This window comes from Portunus trituberculatus, chromosome 5 (assembly GCF_017591435.1).
Source record: "Portunus trituberculatus isolate SZX2019 chromosome 5, ASM1759143v1, whole genome shotgun sequence".
NCBI classification, from domain to species: domain Eukaryota; kingdom Metazoa; phylum Arthropoda; class Malacostraca; order Decapoda; family Portunidae; genus Portunus; species Portunus trituberculatus.
In genome coordinates this window covers 4420319-4441406 of record NC_059259.1, presented here as the reverse complement: position 1 = coordinate 4441406, position 21088 = coordinate 4420319, and the positions used below count along the sequence as shown (strand labels likewise).

The 21088-nt window shown below is 40.0% G+C and overlaps 3 long non-coding RNA genes across 3 annotated transcripts; all 3 read right to left on the bottom strand.

Annotated features, from left to right (window-relative positions):
• Window positions 1–110: 110 nt before the first annotated feature.
• Window positions 111–2211, bottom strand: LOC123513822. The gene is made up of 2 exons (XR_006677455.1): window positions 1393–2211; window positions 111–306 (listed from the first exon to the last, which is right to left on the bottom strand). It is a non-coding gene; the product is annotated as an uncharacterized LOC123513822 (long non-coding RNA).
• Window positions 2212–4097: 1886 nt separating this feature from the next.
• LOC123513813 lies at window positions 4098–8091 on the bottom strand. Its single transcript, XR_006677448.1, has 3 exons — window positions 7621–8091; window positions 6178–6295; window positions 4098–4392 (listed from the first exon to the last, which is right to left on the bottom strand). It is a non-coding gene; the product is annotated as an uncharacterized LOC123513813 (long non-coding RNA).
• Window positions 8092–11735: 3644 nt separating this feature from the next.
• LOC123513815 lies at window positions 11736–15532 on the bottom strand. Its single transcript, XR_006677450.1, has 2 exons — window positions 15434–15532; window positions 11736–11856 (listed from the first exon to the last, which is right to left on the bottom strand). It is a non-coding gene; the product is annotated as an uncharacterized LOC123513815 (long non-coding RNA).
• Window positions 15533–21088: the final 5556 nt, after the last annotated feature.

The window sequence follows — 21088 nt, the reverse complement described above, 5'->3', positions numbered from 1 at the left end:
TTTTCTTTTGTGTCTTTTTCTTTCCTTTCTTTCTATTTTGATTTCTTGATGTTGTTGTTGTTCCACGTCTTCTTCTTCTTCTTCTTCTTCTTTTTCTTCTCTTTCTTCTCTCCCTCTTCGTTTTCTTTCTTTCTCACTTTTTATTTTTTTTCTCTCTTGTTTTTTGTTTTATATATTTCCTTATCCACCTCCTCCTTTTCTTCTTCTTCTTCTTCTTCAACTTATTTGCTCTTCTTTATATCCTACGAATAGACAAGCAATGATTCTCTCTCTCTCTCTCTCTCTCTCTCTCTCTCATACGTATCACTGAAAAGAGAAGATACGAAACGATAAAGGAGAGAGAGAGAGAGAGAGAGAGAGAGAGAGAGAGAGAGAGAGAGAGAGAGAGAGAGAGAGAGAGAGAGAGAGAATCTACTACCAATATATCCATGTTTATATTCCCCCCACTGAAACAATACTGCACCATTGAAGGCAACAATTATCGTACAAAGTCACCATCACACACCAAAACACAAAGTACCTGACTATCGTACCGTGGAGAACATTCTAGTCACGAGTGTAGCGATTCAAGGTGCCAAGACAATCCTGTGGTTTACGTGTATGATGTATATAATGCTCTTACTTAAGACGCTCAGTACCATGACACGTTTCCACAATCACTCTAGTTACTATTCGGCGTTTTTTCACAGCTTCAGAAACTCACGTGGGGGTTGAAACAGTGAAGACTCTGGCCATTAAAGTTCCGATCTCCATAGACTCTTCTTAATGTCAAAAAATTCGTTTAATCACCCGCTTAATCAGTAACATGACGCGTTTCCATATTCACTTTGGTTACTATTCGGCGTCTTTACACAGCTTCAGAAACTCATGTGGGGGTGTTGAAACAGTGAAGACTCTGGCCATTAATCTTCCGACCTCCATAAACCCTTCTTAATGTAAAAGAAAAAAAAAAATCGTTTAATCACACCCAAAACTCAAGGTAAAAATGTGTCCCAGTACTGAAGGGGTTAACCTGTGTAGAGTTATTTTGACAACAGCAAGACGGATAAAAGAACAACAGGTAATAGAAATAATACAGAGAATTCAAATAACACAAAAATACGGTTCCGTGTTACATAACGAAGGAATAATGAAAGAAACGCATAATATTTTTCACTGTTCTGAGTTGTTAACCCCTTCAGTACCATGACGCGTTTCTATATTCATTCTGGTTACTATTTGATCTTACACACATTCAGAAACTCATGTGGGGGGGATTAAAATAGTAAAGAATCTGGCCATTAATCTTCTGACCTCCACAGACCCTTACTAATGTCAATAAATTCTAATGGTACTCAAAATCATAGAAAATGTGTCTCAATATAGTGCACAGTACCACGATGCAACACTTACAGCGATGAGGCTCGGCGTTTGGAGGTTAAGAGCTTAGAGCAATGTCTGGATTTTAATCGTAATACCGCTTTCTGAACACTGAACACACACTCTGCTGTCTACCAATGCCGCTGGACCAAATAGCACACAGTAGCACGGTAACACACATACACACTTCCCCAGTCACCATTAACCACCTGTATCTTATCTATCAAGTCATGTCAAGATCTTCACGTAATCTTTTTAGTACCAGGACGCGTTTTCATGTTTTTTTCTGGTGACTATTTGGTGATTTTATACAGCTTCAGAAACTCATGTGCGGGGTTCAAATAGTGAAGACTGTGGCCATTAATCTTCTGACCTCCATAGACCCTTCTTAGTGCAAATAAAATAATCTAATCATACCTAAAAATTCAAGGTAAAAATGTGTTTCAATATTGATGGGGTTAAGACACGGTCCTCCTAAACCTGTATCTTATCTAGCGTGTCGTGTCATCATCTCCACGTAATAACACGACCCTCCCTTCACACTTGCGTCCTTCTCTAGCACATTTCACGACCCCTTGGAGCCATCACGACATACACGACTTTTCTCGCTGCCTCTCCAGTGACAACACAAATGGACAGATAGACAGACAGACACACTTTCATTGATAACAAACACATGCATTAACTGAACATTTATTACAGAGATACAACTTAATTCGTTCTGATATCTAAACACACAAAATAAAACAACATAGGAGAGGGTAAAAAGATGATGGTGAAAGGAGGACGATGCACGATGTATGTATGTATGTATGTATGTATGTGTGTTTATGTTTGTATGTGTGTGTGCATGTAAATATGAATGTATGTATATAAAAAGTATGTATGTAAGTATATATATATATGTATATATGTATGTATGTATTTATGTAGTGCAAGCTTGAGGAGTGAAGGACTGCCTGGAATGTCAATAAAGGAATCCAATGCCTTTCACTTTCACTTGGATCCGTCCTTAGTGAAGTTCAAGGGATTCAGTTACCATGAGCTGATTGTTACTTTGATCTCTCTCTCTCTCTCTCTCTCTCTCTCTCTCTCTCTCTCTCTCTCTCATGAATTAACACGAGTAAAAATGAACAGCTGGACTTATGTATAACGAAGGAGGAGGAGGAGGAGGAGGAGGAGGAGGAATACAAAGGAAGACAAACAGCAACAAACCTTGAAATCCTTACTAGGCTGTTTGTTGAGCCTATGCACTAACTACCAGTGATAGAGACAGGAAAACCACAACAGAGGAGGAGGAGGAGGAGGAAGGGGAGGAGATGTATGTTGAGGAGAGTGAAAGAAATGAACGCTGAAAGAAGGAACAAGATGTGTGGTTAGGGTTACAAAGACCAGATCACTCGATCAAACAGCAAGGCCGCGACACACACACACACACACACAGATAAGAGCCACTAGAACTGACAGCTACAAAAAACAGCCCCATAAACCCCTAGGCTAGGATAACAGTCATTAGCCACCCATCCCCCACTATGTATATTTTCAGTGTGTATGTACTGCAATTCCTAATAAACCGTATATTATTAGCATTACACACACACACACACACACACACACACCAAGCCCAGCCCAGCCACAGCCCGCAGGACAGCAGCCAGAAGGAATAGTGGTTCAAGCGGCTCAGGCGAGGGCCGTGTCTGGTGATGCCACTCTTAACAAAACTGTCACTTTCACCCTTATTACAGCGGGAACAAGTGTAATAACGAGGAAAAATGCGTTTGTACTCACGGCCATAGCTCCATTACCTGGGCGCCACATTTAGTACACTATGACACACACACACACACACACACACGCCCGGTAGCTCAGTGGTTAGAGCGCTAGCGCTGGCTTCACAAGCCAGAGGACCGGGGTTTGATTCCCCGGCCGGGTAGAGATATTTGGGTGCGTCTCCTTTCACGTGTAACCCCTGTTCACCTAGCAGTGAGTAGGTACGGGATGTAAATCGAGGAGTTGTGACCTTGTTGTCCCGGTGTGTGGTGTGTGCCTGGTCTCAGGCCTATCCGAAGATCGGAAATAATGAGCTCTGAGCTCGTTCCGTAGGGTAACGTCTGGCTGTCTCATCAGAGACTGCAGCAGATCAAACAGTGAAACACACACACACACACACACACACACACACACTCACTCCTACCTGGCCGCGCTTTCAGAAGACGCCAGCCTCCTCCAACACTCATCCACTACACACTGACAGAAAACGCGCAAAGCCGCAAAGGTTCCTCGGGTGACTCGGGTCCCCCACAAGCTACACACACACACACACACACACACACACACACACTCTCTCTCTCTCTCATAACTAACTGCAGAGAGAGAGAGAGAGAGAGAGAGAGAGAGAGAGAGAGAGAGAGAGAGAGAGAGAGAGAGAGAGATTTTGTACAGTAGTCGAGTGAGTAGGATAAACAAGACAATGTAAAAAAAAAAGTAACTTGGCAACTCTGTCGTAGGGGTTCAGTGGCCGTTGCCTACTACTCTATAACCTCCGACGAGTGGTGAATCTTGGCCCCTCGACAACAACAACAACAACAACATCTAGATGGAAAAGGAAAACAAGAGAGAAACAAGACACGTAGCCTAAATACACACTTACACACTTACACACACACACACACACACACACACACACACACACACACACACAGGGAAAGAAGGAGACGGAGGAAAATGAAAACAAGGTGAAGGAAGTGTTGCATATAATCATCTGAATAAATGAATAAATAAATAAATAAGTTAAGGTTGTTGTTACAGTTTTGATGAGAACAGTATTTGCACACGAAACACTCTTGAGAAACTTTTTTGGTGATTTCTGTGGCCTTGGAGAACAGTCATAGCGAGAGAGGAGCGTGTCAGAGCAGGGGTGTGATAAGCTGCCTGTCCTTCAGTATCCTTGGTGTTCCGCGGGGCTGCGAGGCGGGCTGCGCTGTCCACGTGTGTGTACGTAGAGGATGCCCTTCCACCTCTCCTCGTCACAACCTAGTGAGAAGTGACAGAGGTACTGGCAGCCGACACACACACACACACACACACACACAGAGAGAGAGAGAGAGAGAGAGAGAGAGAGAGAGAGAGAGAGAGAGAGAGAGAGAGTTAGACACGTATTTCATCTTTCCTACGTTGTACAGTGGTAGTATTTGATGTTTACTATTATGTGGTTTGAATTTATTACTTTATTACTATAGGTTCGCTTCACAACTGTACCTACTCCCCTAATTCAACAGGGATGCTGCCGCCTGGTGCTGCATCGCTCTCCTTATTTCCAGAGGTACCTATTTCATTCTCTTACCTTGCGCTTTTTTTTTTAATTCTTTATGTGAACCCCTTGAACACCATGACGCGTTTCCATATTAATTCTGGTGACTATTTGGTGATTTTATACAGCTTCAGAAACTTATTTTAATCTCCTGTGGGGAGATTAAAATAGTGAAGACTGTGGCCATTTAATCTTCTGACCTCCATAGACCCTTCCTAATGTCAATAAATCGTCTAATCGCACCCAAAACTCGTGGTAAAAATGCGTCTCAGTACTGAAGAAGTTAAAGGGAAAAACTAGCCAAGAGCAACAACCAAAATAAAAACCATAAAAAAGGCCCACTGAGTTGCCAGTTCCCGAACAGGTTGAGGAGAGTAAGCTTACCTCAACCCCAGATGTACTCCAGCTTATGCACTGTGAATTAACCCCACCAACACATAAACCTACGGACTCAATGACCACTTCCAAATTAATGCTCGTGCTTACAAATACTAAAACCATTGTTCAGTTTACTGTCCGTATCAATTTGGAATACTCTGCTGAACCTGTTATATTAATCAAGAATTTGATATTATTCAACCTAGCTTTGTCACATCCCCTTGGATACTGCCACCATGCAACACCTCAGAGTACCAACAAATGCACTTATAATTCACTAGATACACACTGTATACACCAATACCAACACCACACAACAAAACACACCCCATACACACCCAACACAGACACAAACCACTTTAATCACTCAAAGGTAACCCAAAACACCCTGCAACACCTCAAAATATAAAAAGCTCACCCAAAACACACCAGAGACACCCAAGTTACCAATATCATCCACACACACACACACACACACACACACACACACACACACACACTCATGACCCGTGCTTCACACAAAAACTACTTAAAGTACTCAATATTATCCGAAAACACAGTAAAATGATCATGAAACACTTCAAAATGACACCAAACACACAGCACTATAGACACCCAATTTATAATGAAATCATCCTAATATACACCAAAACCACTTAAAACACTCAAAACTACCCCAAAACACACTCAAAACACCCTGCTAAACCTCAAAATGCCGGAAAACACACCCAGAACTCACTGCACACACCCAGTAGCTACACACCAAAATTACTTGAAACACTCAAAACACACCCAAGACACACTCAAAAACACCCTGCAACACCTCAAAATGCCACAAAACACACAAAAAACTCACTACAAATACGCAGTACACACCAGAATCACTTGAAACAATCAAGACTACCCCAAAACACTCAAAACACCATGCAACCCCTACAAAACACACTCAAAACATGCCAATACTCAAACACACCTCAAGGCACGTCAAATACACTTAAGGGACTAAAACACACTAAAAACACACTTATAACACCCCAAAACACCTTGCAACACACTTAAAACACCCCAAATGCGTCCCAAAACCAACAAAATGCATTGTAAAGAACGATAAAATTAAAAGGGACACTTACCTAAATATTACACCTTGGCTCCTTCTCCTATTCCGCCTCTATTTCTCGTTTCTTCTTCTTCGTCCTCCTTTATTTCTCCTTCTTCTTCCTTCCATTGCTTCCATATACACGTTTGAGCCTAGAAACACATCAAAACGCTAGATATTAGGCAAAATATTAAGGATGTGGAGGGAGACTTGGCTTTTCCTCCTCTTCCTCCTTCCTTCTTCCTTATCCTCCTTTATTTCTCCTTTTTACCTCCTTCTGCTACTAATATCTACATACTTGAACCTAGAAACACACGAAAACACGCAGGAATCACTAGATATTAGGCAAAATATTGGCGAACTGCGGGTTTGGAAAAGAGGCGGCAGCCTGGGGGGAATGGTGAGTCACCACCTGGGTTGTGGCCTGTGGTCATCCCAGAGAACGGGAGCGGGGTGACTCGGCTAAATTACGTAAATCATTTCATTTCAAAAATGAATTTTCGAAAAAACGAAGCCACCGCCGAATGGCTATTATTTTATGACGTGATAAATAGTAAAACTAATTTTCAAAATATCAAAACCACTCCAGCTTAACTAGTTTTTGAAAAATGTCTAAATTAAGTATGCTAAATATAAAAAACATTTAAACTTATAAATTTGCTGAAACGCCCTGCAAAGTCAAGCCATTTTCATTTGGCGAGTATTTTACCACATTTCACGGAGTCTGAGCTATCTTTTAGGGCATTCTACAGCGAGTTACACCGAGAAGCACAAACGTGAGCAAATAAAATAAAGAAAAATAAGACTTTTTTTCAACACCACCAAACACCATTTCAAAGTCCACATATTTCACTCAATAGATTGATTTCACGCTTAAAAGAGAACAGGCGATTTGTTGATGCCTCAAAGGCCCCCTTATACCTTTAAATAAAAAACCTCATAACTCGAAATGGAAAATTTTCACCGTTAAAAAGCCTTTAACATACGCCATAAAACACCATTAAACGCCACATATTTACCCAACACAGGCGCGGAATACACTTCAAACACAACGAAACATTTATACAAACCATAAAAACATACCATGGAAGCGTAATATTACCGTCAGGAAATATATGAAAAAAGTATTCACTGGCGGGGGGAGAGTGATGGCTGGGGGACCAGGGGAGAGGCGGCCCGGAGGCAACACGGGGGAACAATGGCGGCGGGACCTCCATATTTAGCCTTTATCATCTCACCAGGCCAAAATTAAGCCATACAGACAACTTTTGACCATATTATATGAAACGGTAGACTAATGACTGCATTCTGACACATGTTTGGCTTACGGTAAGTAAAGGAAGCAAATATCAGCGGGTAATACAAACGACTTGCTCTTTTTAATGCTCGCTATATCATCACTTTTCAATATTTGCGTACTGTTTTCACTCTCATATGTAAAGATAACCTAGCAATAAGTGAATGGCCTTCTATATACCTTTAATTGATGAAGATAAGGCAGTGTAGGGGCTTGTGGTGAAGGTTTGGACTGCTTGTTTTGTTTGGTGATTGGCGCTTCTTGAAAACTCTCGGTAACATAGCAACACTTCACTTCACTGTGTGTGTGTGTGTGTGTGTGTGTGTATTTGGGTGTATATAAGAATGTTTAGGATGTGTGTGGGGATGTTTTGAGTGTGTTTACGAGTTTTTTCGGTACATAAGAGTGTCTTTTGAGTGTTTATGGTTGTGTGTGTTTGGGTGTATATAGACATGTTTTGGATGTGTGTGTGGGTGTTTTGAGTGTGTTTACGAGTGTTTTCAGTATATAAGAGTGTCTTTTGAGTGTTCATGGCTGTGTGTGTGTGTTTGGGTTGGCATGTTTTGGATGTGTGTAGAGGTGTTTTGAGTGTGTTTACGAGTGTTTTCCGTATATAAGAGTGTCTTTTGAGTGTGTGTGTGTGTGTGTGTGTGTGTGTGTGAGTACGGGACAGTATAACCACCGCCAGCACCACCACACCTACAATCACCACGACCACCAAACAACTACCGTCGCCCCAGTCCCACTCGTAGCAGGACGCAGGTGTCTGTGAAGGGAGCATGCATGTACAAAGTTTATGATAACTATCTGTTACTAAATCTCTTGTTAATGAGACACTATACTTGTACAAACATCACATGATGATTTACTGGCTATTGTGACATCTCCTTTCGTTATTGTGTTCAAGATTTGGTTATTTGTCAAAGGAGGAAATATTAAATTGTATTTTGTTGCACAGCGAATGTTGGCATCTCCAGCGGGGCTTAGAAAGGCAGACAATGTTATTTCTCATTCTCTATTTTCATCGCCTGAATACGAGTGTTTCTGGTAATAAATAAGGGTGAAGTGATGATAAGTTATGGAATGTACACATTTTTCTATCTATCTATACATCTAACTTGTATAAACAGAAACAGATTAAAAACATATTAGATAAGCACTTAAATTTATTAGATTTATAATTATGTATTGCGCTGCATGATAGTTTTTATAAGAAATTTATTATAGTTAAACAAGACATGATCCCCATGTATGGGGATCACAGATTGTAGAGGAATTCGCTGCAGGACTTAGCCCTGTTAATGGGCCAAATATTTAGAATTAATATATAATGTATTGTGTACTTGTAAGTGTATCTTTAAGTACTGATGACGAGGTCGCTGTGCGACTGATACAGGATAACCTATATGGGCCCTGGTGGCCCTTTGTTATCCTATTATTTATGTTATGTTATATGTTATGTTAATTATATACGAATTCATTGACTTATCTATCTGCCTACCTATCCATCTATCTATTTATCCAACTGTCCATTTACATACCTATCAACACATCAAATTACCCGCTTATCCATCTATCTTTACACAAGCATATAAATACCACCACCACCACTGCCAGTACCTGCACCTTCCCACCTTCGCCCTCATGAACGGGAATGTGTCAGTGATAGGCGAGGGACACAACGGCTTCATGAATTGCATCGCCAACCTTCGGCTACCGTGTCGTGTCAACTGGACGGTCGGTCCCTGACGACACACCCCTCCTGACCTACACGCCTCCGGACCCACGAAGCACAAGCGTGGGCGTGGGTGGAGGCGTGGTGTCAGGCGCTTATCCGATTCCCTTTGCCTCTATCGTCTTCAGTGGTTCTCTACACACTTGTCAGGTCGCTACACGTGCACACATCTGCCAGGCCACGCGCACTGCACAACTCCTACGGTACACTTCTTAGCGCCTTCGTACCGCGCGGTACTTTTTTGTGCCAAGGACCGGCGCCGTCAGTCAGCCACCCAATTAGCAGTCAGTCTGTCAGTTAGTCAGTCAGTCACTCAACCAGTCACTCAGTCAGTAAGCCAGGCAGTAGATCAGTCACTCAGTCAGTTAGCCAGTAGATCAGTCACTCAGTCAGTCAGCCAGTCAATCAGTCAGTCAGTCAGTCAGCCAGTCATTCAGTCAGTCAGCCAGTTAATCAGTCACTCAGCCAGTCAATCAGTCACGCAGTCTGTCAGCCAGTCACTCAGTCAGTCAGTCAGTCAGTCAGCCAGTCACTTAGTCAGTTAGTCAGTCAGTTAGTCATTCATTCATTCCTTTAGTCAGTCAGTTAATTAGTCGGTCAGTCAATCAATCAGTCATTCAGTCAGCCAAATAGTCAGTCAGCAAGATGGTCAGCCAGCTAGATGGTCAGTGAGCTAGATAGTCAATCAGCCAGATAGTAAGTCAGTCACTGAGTCAGTCAGTCAGTTAGCCAGTCAGTGAATATCTCACTCTACCCGTCATTCATTCAGTCAGTCAGTCAGTCCATCAGCCAATCAGTAAATTAATATTCACGATGCAAAACAACCAACACCACCAATAATTACCACCACCATCACCACCGTCACCACCACCACCACCACCACCATTACACAACACACTGACACCACTACCATCAACACACCACCGCCACCACGAACACATTTGTACACAGTTTACGCCCCCAACGCCCAGCCCCGGCACCCTCTTCACCACTCGTCAGGTCCATTGGAGCGGCCAGGTGGGGTGACCACACTGCAGCTTCACTATTTTCAAAGGGCTCTACTTGAAGTTTTCAGAAGAGGATATTAGTTGACATTGTGCAAGCTGAATGCTATACAATATACAAGAATGAACCTAGAGAGAAGACACTTGTTGTGGTTCACCAATAGACAGACACCACATACAGAGACAATTTAATGGTGTCATTTGTTTTAATGGAATGGTGGCCACACGAAGGCCTGCATAGCTCGTTCTTGCAGATTTCCCTCTCTATGTTCTCTCATCTGTGCTTCATTCTCTTTTCTCCCTCCTCATATCATCTCTCTTTATCTTGGAAAAGTGCCATGGGAAAGAGGCGATGGCGATAGCGAGTGGTGAGGAAAGCAGCAACACCACCACACTGGCATGCATTCAGTTTACACATTACTACTAGTATTTCCATGGAACTATATTGTCACATCATATCACCTCTGACACTGTGGCGCCATGCAACAAATTGTTGACTAATTTCACTTCACTTGCAAACCAGATATTGTTTTGAATCTCTTTCAACTGATAGGAAAACAGGTCGATACATTATGCACTTTATTATATCAAGAGATATTGTGTTGCAATTACAAATATATAGGAGTATCATTCACAAGATATTGCCATATCAATAGGTATGAAAAATAAATACAAGTAACAAAAACTGCACCTCGTGATAAGACATTGGCCACAAACTTAAATTAACTATTGCATTGAAAGACTCACAAAACATCATCTTCGGAAACACGTAACAATACCTTTGTGCTTCACCCCAGAAAACAAAAAGGACACTTTTGTGGTCTATCTTCGAGACACACAAGAAGGAACAGGTTCTTGTGATCACTACAGACAGAGCCACGTCTACATCACACCTTACAAGAGGGTGAGAAGCACTCCACTACTACTACTACAACTACCCTTACCAACTATTACTTGCTAATAATTTTCTGTCATGCCCTGGCAGCAAGACACATCGTGTCATCCACCACGACGCACAGCTGTTGATGTATGACTAGCCAGCATGCTCGCTACACTCCCTCACTAAGAAGATGGCGTCTCCTAACAGGGAACGCTATCTTTATTCACTACGTGTTTCTCCATGGTGAACTCCAGCATGGAGTGAACACGTTGAGTGAACACATTGGTCATTTGGTCCTTAAGGCATAAATGATCATGATGGGTGACACGAATGATGAGTGATGAGCAGAGGACGCGTGTCCCAAGAGGTTACTTTCCTCTCTTGGTCTACACTCTCCTCTTTTAAATACTATGTACATATGTACACTGTAAATTCCTATCACAATGCTATGCACAACTTCTACATATCACCGTTTTCTGCTGGTGTAGATAAGGCATTGCAAAAAACCTTACCCACTTCATATCTACAACTGTCAACAAAATCTACAAATTTATCCACCTAATCTACAAATGGTCAATGAAATACACTACACCAGTGATGAAGATTTGTGGCCAACCTTCAGAACTTCATTGATACGTGTCCAAGAATCAGCCTCTTTTTCCTTCTCTTCCTTTTCTTCCTCCTGCTCCTCTTGTTCCTTTGGCAACACCGGCAGTAGCAGTCTTTTTTCTGTTGCATATCATGCACGCTCACTTCAAACACTTCCCTCACTTCTTTGGTGTTAGTAGTACTGAATCCTGGAACAAAAGATACAAAAATATTGAAATGGCGTCCTCTTCAATACCTGTTGTCTTGTTGTACACAGGCTTGGGGAAGCGAGTGTGGATGATGTAACGATAAGGATGGTATGTTAAGGACAGCCAAGGTGGATCGGGTTAGCGTGGTTGGCTCTGTAGAGAAACAGGAAGCCATTATGGTGGACTCATGAGATAGGTAGCCAGATCAGAGAGAAGAAGAGGGCATACAGAGAGTTGCAGAAAAGTGGGAAGATGTAGATTTGATTAGGTACAGACAGGTCAGAGATGATTTGAGTAAGGTTATAAAAAAAGTAAAAGGCAGGCAGAGATAAAACTAGCTAGAGCTGGGAGTAAAGATCCCAAAAATTATATAGTTATTACAAGGTCAGTGATAAAAGAAATAAGGATAGGATTGGACCACTCAGAAAAGATGATGTAGTAGTGGATCAAAATGAAGACATAGTAGAATTATTGAATGAACAATTTTCTTCAGTATTTACTAGGGAAAGAATAGGAAATCCTGTTACAAACAGTGCGACGAGTAGTTTAAGAGCTTTAGAAAATATTGATATAAAACCGGGAATTATTAGGAAATTTATTCTTGAACTAGACGATAGGAAAGCTAGTGGTCCTGATGAGCTACATGCCAGAGTACTTAGGGAGGGTGTAGACAGTATTTCTGAAGCACTTAAGTTAATCTTTGAAAGATCACTTAGGTTTGCTGAGATACCTCAGGACTGGAAGTTAGCTAATGTTACTCCAATATTTAAAAAGGTAGGAAGGATGATGCGAATAATTATAGACCGATCAGTTTAACTAGTATAGTATGTAAGATACTAGAGAAAATCATTAAGGGTAGTATTTGGGAGCATTTAAATGAGAATAGATTAATTAGAGATACCCAACATGGCTTTAGATCAGGGAGGTCCTGTCTTACAAATTTGCTCGATATCTTAGAATATATTACCAAGGAGTTAGATGATGGAAATAGCATAGATGTTATATATCTAGATTTTAGCAAGGCGTTTGATAAGGTACCGCATAGGAGGCTAGTGTACAAATTGAGACTACATGGGATAGGGGTAGGTTAGTTGATTGGATTAGTGAATGACTTTCTGATAGGAAACAGAGTAGTATTAAATGGGGCAATGTCTGAGTGGGGTACCCCAAGGATCAGTGCTAGGACCTCTTCTTTTCTTGGTGTACATTAACGATTTAGATATAGGAATTAGTAGCAAAGTATCAAAGTTTGCAGATGATACTAAGATAGCATGTGCAGTACAGGGTGAAAAGGACAATTACAGAATACAATGAGACCTGGACAGGCTGATTGCATGGGCAGACAGGTGGCAGATGGAGTTTAATTCTAAAAAGTGTCAGGTTATACATTTAGGTAAAGACAACACAAACTTTAACTATGAGATGGAGGGATGTTGGCTAGAGGCAGTAGAGGAAGGAAAGGATTTAGGAGTAGTGATAGACAGGACTATGAAATTTTCAAAGCAATGTTTAGAAGCAAGAAATAGGGCAAATAGGATCCTGGGTTTTATAAATAGAAATGTTAGTTATAAAAGTAAGGAAGTGGTGCGTAGCTTATATAATTCCTATGTTAGGCCCCATTTAGAGTATTGCATACAGGCCTGGTCACCCCACTATAGGCAGGATATCAACATGTTAGAAGCAGTTCAGAGAAGAGCAACTAGGATGATACCAGCATTAAAGCGCCTGGAGTATAGAGATAGATTAAAGGAATTAAACATGTTTTCATTTGAGAGGAGATGTATAAGAGGGATATGATAGAGTTATTTAAAATGTTCTCAGATACAAACTACATAGATGTGAGATCTTTCTTTACCTTAGAGGAGAGAAATAGGACTAGAAATCATGGCAGGAAGATTAGAAAGCAAGGCTGCAGGTTAGACATAAGAAAATATTTCTTTAGTCATAGGGTGGTAGACTTCTGGAATGCATTGCCAGAGACGGTTGTAAATAGCACTAGTTTGACAATGTTTAAAACAGATTAGATAAGCACTTAAATTTATTAGATTTATAATTATGTATAGCACTGCATGATAGTTTTATAAGAAATTTACTATAGTTAAACAAGACATGATCCCCATGTATGGGGACCACAAATTGTAGAGCCTAAGAAAGAAAATTGCCGTACTGAGCACCTAATTAATCCGAGAGAAGGAACTTTATGAGTAGGGATTTTGGAGTGTAGTGCATGGTAGAAATATTAGTGTTAGCATTAAGTGTACTACAACATGTACAAGGAGGAATAGAGTAAGGAAGGCAAAGTATATTAGCATTGTGTGAATTGGCACGCGGGGCAGTAGATTTGAGTGGGGACGGGAAAGGACGCGACATGGGGTGAAGGGAATGACACTCTCTACTCGGACATTGGTGGTGTGTGGACGCGTCACGGTCAGCGAGGGTGACGTCACGTCGGTGGATTGAGGTGACCACGCGTCTCTGATCAGGTGGGTATTGTGATCAGGGAAGTTTCGTGGTAATTTAATCAGTGAGTGGAGGTGTTATTATGTGGAGTTAAGTGGTGTATTTAAGAAGGGAGGGAGTGTTAGGGGTGCCTCTTGTTTTTTTGCTGTTGGTTCAGAGTGCCACGTCACTTTCATTGTTTTTATTCTAATGTACTTAACTGTATTTGAAATATATGTAAAACTGATTTGGAACAGTTTTCTTTCAATGAAAATCCCAGCCCGTGTGTTACAATGATAACACGTCAACGCATCTTCAGGAACTTGAGCAAAATCTTTACAGTCAAAATGTTGCAGGTGAGATAAAAACGGATCTAATTACAAGTGGGGAGAAGTAGTTAGTTCCTTTAAAATATATATATATATATATATATATATATATATATATATATATATATATATATATATATATATATATATATATGTAGAAGTTGTGCATGGCATTGTTATAAGAATTTACATATATATATATATATATATATATATATATATATATATATATATATATATATATATATATATATATATATATATATATATATATATATATATATATATATATATATATATATATATATATATATATATATATATATATATATATATATATATATATATATATATATATATATATATATATAGTTGTGCAGGGCATTGTGATAAGAATTTACAGTGTATATATATATATATATATATATATATATATATATATATATATATATATATATATATATATATATATATATATAAGTTGTGCAGGGCATTCTGATAAGAATTTACAGTGTATATATATATATATATATATATATATATATATATATATATATATATATATATATATATATATACACACACACACATACAGACACAGCAAATTCCTATCACAATGCCATGCACAACTTCTACATATCACTGTTTTCTGCTGGTGTAGATAAGGCATTGCAAAAATCCTTACCCACTTCACATCTACAACTGTCTACAAAATCCACAAATTTATCCACCCACTCTACAAATGGTCAATGAAATACACTACAACACTGATGAAGATTTGTGGCCAACCTTCAAAACTTCATTGGTACCTCTCTAAGAATCACCATCTTCTTCCTCCTCCTCCTGCTCCTCTTGTTCGTTTGGCAACACCAGCAGTAGCAATCTGGTGTCTGTTGTATGTCTTTCACGTTCACTCCAAACCCTTTGGTGTTAGTAGTTCTGAATCCTGGAACAAGAGATGGAACAATATTGAAATGGCGTCAACAGTAATAAGTTCTGAAAAAAAATAGAAGAAAAAGTTCAAAACCTTTTAAAATGAGACATGTGGAGAAAAAAGTATAATGAGCAAACCATAATACTCGTGATAAAATCATACTTAATCGTAAAGAACAACCTATCCGCAAATCGCTGATCTTTGTCATACTCGTGAGACAAAATGCATGTTCATGTATTCCAAGAATAACAAAAAAACACCCTTGAATACCACACTAACTTCTTTAGGCTGCTGCTAAATGTAGAGGTGAAGGGCTGACAAGTTTAAGAAGACTGACCGTAGAGTGACAGTGACAGTCCAGGCAGGCCTCACCTTCACAGTTCAACTTCCTGACGAGTCTGTATTCTGCATGGCCGGCACTGGCAGTAGTAGCAGTATGACTCTCGAGTGTTGATGCACAGGGGCTCACACACACCCGACATTCTTCTCCGGCACTCGTCAATGCCACACAGCTGCACAAACTCATCCTGTCACAAGGAAGGCATTTGCTTCAGTACTGTCAAGTTGTGATTTTTTATTATACTGTATACAATGTAAGAAAACCTGCAACTTTTATATGAAACAATGGAGTTGAGTCCACGAGTTAAGCCTTGCGTGCCAGAGTGACAAAGCAAGGCCTTCTCCTCACCTCTCCGTTACTACAGTCACTGAAGCCGTCACACATGCGCTGCTTCGGGATGCCACTGACACCGCCCTAGGAGAACTGACTGTCTGAGGCACGTTAGTCGTTGCTCTTCCATGCGGGGGTCGTCTGTAGGTCTGTCTGCCAACATTGCATTGTGTGAGTGAGATGCTGGCTTTGTATTTTAACAACACTATTATTCATGACTTAGATTATGTTAAGGTCAATTTAGATGGACTACAGGATGTACTCCAGCTTATGCACTGTGAATTAACCCCACTCACACATAAACCTACGGACTCAATGACCACTTCCAAATTAATGCTCGTGCTTACAAATACTAAAACCATTGTTCAGTTTACTGTCCGTATCAATTTGGAATACTCTGCTGAACCTGTTATATTAATCAAGAATTTGATATTATTCAACCTAGCTTTGTCACATCCCCTTGGATACTGCCACCATGCAACACCTCAGAGTACCAACAAATGCACTTATAATTCACTAGATACACACTGTATACACCAATACCAACACCACACAACAAAACACACCCCATACACACCCAACACACACAGAAACCACTTTAATCACTCAAAGGTAACCCAAAACACCCTGGAATACCTCATAATATAAAAAGCTCACCCAATACACACCAGAGACACCCAAGTTACCAATGTCATCACACACACACACACACACACGCGCGCACTCATGACCCGTGCTTCACACAAAAACTACTTAAAGTACTCAATATTATCCGAAAACACAGTAAAATGATCATGAAACACTTCAAAATGACACCAAACACACAGCACTATAGACACCCAATTTATAATGAAATCATCCTAATATACACCAAAACCACTTAAAACACTCAAAACTACCCCAAAACACACTCAAAACACCCTGCTAAACCTCAAAATGCCGGAAAACACACCCAGAACTCACTGCACACACCCAGTAGCTACACACCAAAATTACTTGAAACACTCAAAACACACCCAAGACACACTCAGAAACACCCTGCAACACCTCAAAATGCCACAAAGCACACAAAAAACTCACTACAAATACGCAGTACACACCAGAATCACTTGAAACAATCAAGACTACCCCAAAACACTCAAAACACCATGCAACCCCTACAAAACACACTAAAAACATGCCAATACTCAAACACACCTCAAGGCACGTCAAATACACTTAAGGGACTAAAACACACTAAAAAAAACACACTTATAACACCCCAAAATACCTTGCAACACACTTAAAACACCCCAAATGCGTCCCAAAACCAACAAAATGCATTGTAAAGAACGATAAAATTAAAAGGGACACTTACCTAAATATTACACCTTGGCTCCTTCTCCTATTCCGCCTCTATTTCTCGTTTCTTCTTCTTCGTCCTCCTTTATTTCTCCTTCTTCTTCCTTCCATTGCTTCCATATACACGTTTGAGCCTAGAAACACATTAAAACGCTAGATATTAGGCAAAATATTAAGGATGTGGAAGGAGACTTGGCTTTTCCTCCTCTTCCTCCTTCCTTCTTCCTTATCCTCCTTTATTTCTCCTTTTTTCCTCCTTCTGCTACTAATATCTACATACTTGAACCTAGAAACACACGAAAACACGCAGGAATCACTAGATATTAGGCAAAATATTGGCGAACTGCGGGTTTGGAAAAGAGGCGGCAGCCTGGGGGGAATGGTGAGTCACCACCTGGGTTGTGGCCTGTGGTCATCCCAGAGAACGGGAGCGGGGTGACTCGGCTAAATTACGTAAATCATTTCATTTCAAAAATGAATTTTCGAAAAAACGAAGCCACCGCCGAATGGCTATTATTTTATGACGTGATAAATAGTAAAACTAATTTTCAAAATATCAAAACCACTCCACCTTAACTAGTTTTTGAAAAATGTCTAAATTAAGTATGCTAAATATAAAAAACATTTAAACTTATAAATTTGCTGAAACGCCCTGCAAAGTCAAGCCATTTTCATTTGGCGAGTATTTTACCACATTTCACGGAGTCTGAGCTATCTTTTAGGGCATTCTACAGTGAGTTAAACCGAGAAGCACAAACGTGAGCAAATAAAATAAAGAAAAATAAGACTTTTTTTCAACACCACCAAACACCATTTTAAAGTCCACATATTTCACTCAATAGATTGATTTCACGCTTAAAAGAGAACAGGCGATTTGTTGATGCCTCAAAGGCCCACTTATACCTTTAAATAAAAAACCTCATAACTCGAAATGGAAAATTTTCACCGTTAAAAAGCCTTTAACATACGCCATAAAACACCATTAAACGCCACATATTTACCCAACACAGGCGCGGAATACACTTCAAACACAACGAAACATTTATACAAACCATAAAAACATACCATGGAAGCGTAATATTACCGTCGGAAATATATAAAAAGTATTCACTGGCGGGGGGAGAGTGATGGCTGGGGGACCAGGGGAGAGGCGGCCCGGAGGCAACACGGGGGAACAATGGCGGCGGGACCTCCATATTTAGCCTTTATCATCTCACCAGGCCAAAATTAAGCCATACAGAGAAGTTTTGACCTTGTTATATGAAATAGTACACTAATGACTGCATTCTGACACATGTTTGGCTTACGGTAAGTAAAGGAAGCAAATATCAGCGGGTAATACAAACGAATTGCTCTTTTTAATGTTCGTTATATCATCACTTTTCAATATTTGCGTACTGTTTTCACTCTCATATGTAAAGATAACCTAGCAATAAGTGAATGGCCCTCTATATACCTTTAATTGATGAAGATAAGGCAGTGTTGGGGCTTGTGGTGAAGGTTTGCACGGCTTGTTTTGTTTGGTGATTGGCGCTTCTTGAAAACTGTCGGTAACATAGCAACACTTCACTTCACTTGTGTGTGTGTGTGTGTGTGTGTGTGTATTTGGGTGTATATAAGAATGTTTAGGATGTGTGTGGGGATGTTTTGAGTGTGTTTACGAGTTTTTTCGGTACATAAGAGTGTCTTTTGAGTGTTTATGGTTGTGTGTGTTTGGGTGTATATAGACATGTTTTTGGATGTGTGAGGGGGTGTTTGAGTGTGTTTACGAGTGTTTTCAGTATATAAGAGTGTCTTTTAAGTGTTCATGGCTGTGTGTGTGTGTTTGGGTTGGCATGTTTTGGATGTGTGTAGAGGTGTTTTGAGTGTGTTTACGAGTGTTTTCCGTATATAAGAGTGTCTTTTGAGTGTGTGTGTGTGTGTGTGTGTGTGTGAGTACGGGACAATATAACCACCGCCAGCACCACCACACCTACAATCACCACGACCACCAAACAACTACCGTCGCCCCAGTCCCACTCGTAGCAGGACGCAGATGTCTGTGAAGGGAGCATGCGTGTACAAAGTTTATGATAACTATCTGTTACTAAATCTCTTGTTAATGAGACACTATATTTTTACCAACACCACATGATGATTTACTGGCTATTGTGACATCTCCTTTCGTTATTGTGTTCAAGATTTGGTTATTTGTCAAAGGAGGAAATATTAAATTGTATTTTGTTGCACAGCGAATGTTGGCATCTCCAGCGGGGCTTAGAAAGGCAGACAATGTTATTTCTCATTCTCTATTTTCATCGCCTGAATACGAGTGTTTCTGGTAATAAATAAGGGTGAAGTGATGATAAGTTATGGAATGTACACATTTTTTCTATTTATCTATACATCTAACTTGTATAAACAGAAACAGATTAAAAACATATTAGATAAGCACTTAAATTTATTAGATTTATAATTATGTATTGCGCTGCATGATAGTTTTTATAAGAAATTTATTATAGTTAAACAAGACATGATCCCCATGTATGGGGATCACAGATTGTAGAGGAATTCGCTGCAGGACTTAGCCCTGTTAATGGGCCAAATATTTAGAGTTAATATATAATGTATTGTGTACTTGTAAGTGTATCTTTAAGTACTGATGACGAGGTCGCTGTGCGACTGATACAGGATAACCTATATGGGCCCTGGTGGCCCTAGACAGACTCGTTCTTGCAGATTTCCCTCTCTATGTTCTGTCATCTGTGCTTCATTTTCTTTTCTCCCTCCTCATATCATCTCTCTTTATCTTGGAAAAGTGTCATGGGAAAGAGGCGATGGCGATAGCGAGTGGTGAGGGAAGCAGCAACAACCACCACACTGGCATGCATTCAGTTTACACATTACTACTAGTATTTCCATGGAACTACATTGTCACATCATATCACCTCTGACGCTGTGGCGCCATGCAACAAGTTGTTGACTAATTTCACTTCACTTGCAAACCAGATATTGTTTTGAATCTCTTTCAACTGATAGGAAAACAGGTCTATTATATCAAGAGATATTGTGTTGCCATTAGAAATATATAGGAGTGTTGATGCACAGGGGCTCACACGCACCCGACATTCTTGTCCCGCTGGCTTTATATTGAAGGTTGCAATGATATTGAATACCCATACCATCATCATCATTATTATTATTATTATTATTATTATTTTTTATTATTATTATTATTATTATTATTATTATAGCTGGGTCAGGTTTGATCAGTGAATTAGATTAGGCTACTAGATAGGAAAAAAATAAAAGATATTAAGTTACCGCAAAAAGAGAGTAACTGGAATTAAGAAAAACGTACTTTTTCGATAGGTAACTCTTCGAAATTATTATTTAACCTTAGAACGTTGAACGTACGTACAATAATTATTGTACCTACATTACTGGTGATTAGTGCAGTGTTCTATGCACTCGCCATGGAGGCAGGAACAAAGGGGTGCGGCCAAGCATGCTAGGCTAAAGAGTTGCCAACGAGTGATT